Consider the following 2,500-nt stretch of genomic DNA (forward strand, 5'->3'; position numbering starts at 1 on the left):
GCCTGAGCCCGAGCGGGGCGTCGGTTCCCGAGGTGGGCAGGAGTCGCTGTGCCCGTGAGGCTGCCTGGCCGAGTCGGAGTGCTGTGGGACGGCGGGGAGCGGGTTTTCCCGGGCGAGGGGCCGATCCCGAGGAAGGGGAGCAGTTCCGAGGCCGTGGCCGGGTGAGGCGCGCCTCTCGAAGGGGAGGAATTTGAATTTCGGCTGCATTGAGGGTAGCTGCCCCGCTGTGGTGGTTTTTCGGAGCCTGAGCCCGAGCGGGGCGTCGGTTCCCGAGGTGGGCAGGAGTCGCTGTGCCCGTGAGGCTGCCTGGCCGAGTCGGAGTGCTGTGGGACGGCGGGGAGCGGTTTTTCCCGGGCGAGGGGGCGACCCCGAGGAACTCGGCCGGCGGGGAGGCGTTCCGGCCCGGGCGAGGGGCGCGGACCCGACCGGAGACGTCCAAAACCTTGAAAGGGGTAAGCGGGAAAAGGTCAGCAAAGTGCCCGAAGCAGTAAGGCGAAAAAGCCGTCGGAACCTCCGAAAATGAGTAAAAGCCCGGAAGGAGTAAGGTGGAGAAGTCAGCAAAGTGCCCGAAATGTCCGAAGCAGTAAGGCGAAAAAGCCGTCGGAACCTCCGAAAATGAGTAAAAGCCCGGAAGGAGTAAGCGGGAAAAGTCAGCCAAGTGCCCGAAATGTCCGAAGCAGTAAGGCGAAAAAGCCGTCAGAACCTCCGAAAATGAGTAAAAGCCCGGAAGGAGTAAGCGGGAAAAGTCAGCCAAGTGCCCGAAATGTCCGAAGCAGTAAGGCGAAAAAGCCGTCAGAACCTCCGAAAATGAGTAAAAGCCCGGAAGGAGTAAGCGGGAAAAGTCAGCCAAGTGCCCGAAATGTCCGAAGCAGTAAGGCGAAAAAGCCGTCAGAACCTCCGAAAATGAGTAAAAGCCCGGAAGGAGTAAGCGGGAAAAGTCAGCCAAGTGCCCGAAATGTCCGAAGCAGTAAGGCGAAAAAGCCGTCAGAACCTCCGAAAATGAGTAAAAGCCCGGAAGGAGTAAGCGGGAAAAGTCAGCCAAGTGCCCGAAATGTCCGAAGCAGTAAGGCGAAAAAGCCGTCAGAACCTCCGAAAATGTCCAAAAGCGTGAAATCAGTAACCAGGAAAATGCTTAAAAATGGCCAAAAGTGTGAAATCAGTAAGCAGGAAAAGTCGGGAAAATGCATAAAAATGGCCAAAAGTGTGAAATCAGTAAGCAGGAAAAGTCGGGAAAATGCATAAAAATGGCCAAAAGTGTGAAATCAGTAAGCAGGAAAAGTCGGGAAAAGTGTCTAAAAATGCTTGGAAATCTGAGGAAAATGCCCGAAAATGAGGCCCCTCGGTCGGGAGGAGGAAGTCGAAAATCCCCGTGCCCGACGAGGGAAGTCAGTAACCAGAAGGAAAAACTTAGAAAAAAATTCTAAGTGTCAAAAAAAATTCTAAGTGTCAAAAAAATTCTAAGTGTCAAAAAAAATTCTAAGTGTCAAAAAAAATTCTAAGTGTCAAAAAAAATTCTAAGTGTCAAAAAAATTCTAAGTGTCAAAAAAAATTCTAAGTGTCAAAAAAATTCTAAGTGTCAAAAAAAATTCTAAGTGTCAAAAAAATTCTAAGTGTCAAAAAAATTCTAAGTGTCAAAAAAATTCTAAGTGTCAAAAAAAATTCTAAGTGTCAAAAAAAATTCTAAGTGTCAAAAAAAATTCTAAGTGTCAAAAAAATTCTAAGTGTCAAAAAAAATTCTAAGTGTCAAAAAAAATTCTAAGTGTCAGCGGAGGAAAGTCGGTGGGGAAGGGGAAAAATCCGAAAATCCACGCCGGGTTGGAGTTCCAGGGCCCCGCTGGAGGGGTGGGAATTCGCCCCGGCGCCTTGCCCCGTTGCAATAAAGTGTCCGCAGCCCGAAAACTTTAACTTTGAAAAATCACGGAAGTCGGCAAGGGGGACGATCCGAGTACCGTTTGCGGGCTTTCGGTGCCTCATCGTCGGACTGAAATTTCAAATTCGCCCCCAAAGTGCAACTCGTCATTTTCGGCCGGGGGGGTTGGCGGGGTACCCGGAGATTTTCGGGAACACGTTTTTTAGAACAAAATGGCGGCTCGGGACCACTTTGAGACAGGCCCGAGGAACGGTTCCAAAGACGGTGGGCGGCAATTTGGAACTCGTGTGCATGCCAAAGAGCTCTCGGAGGTCGGATTTTGAACACTTTGTCGAATTTTGAACACTTTGTCGAATTTTGAACACTTTGTCGAATTTTGAACACTTTGTCGAATTTCGAACACTTTGTCGAATTTTGAACACTTTGTCGAACATGCGAACACTTTGTCGAACTTTTGAACGCTAACAGTCGAACTTTTGAACGCTAATAGTCGAACTTTCGAACGCTTTGTCGAATTGTGAACATGTTGGCCGTGACATTCGACACTCGGGCGATTAAACACTCGATAATCCGCCCATTTTAAGTTCGACACTCGGGCGATTAAACACTCGATAATCCGCCCATTTTAAG

This window comes from Stegostoma tigrinum, unplaced genomic scaffold (assembly GCF_030684315.1).
Source record: "Stegostoma tigrinum isolate sSteTig4 unplaced genomic scaffold, sSteTig4.hap1 scaffold_312, whole genome shotgun sequence".
Lineage (NCBI taxonomy): Eukaryota > Metazoa > Chordata > Chondrichthyes > Orectolobiformes > Stegostomatidae > Stegostoma > Stegostoma tigrinum.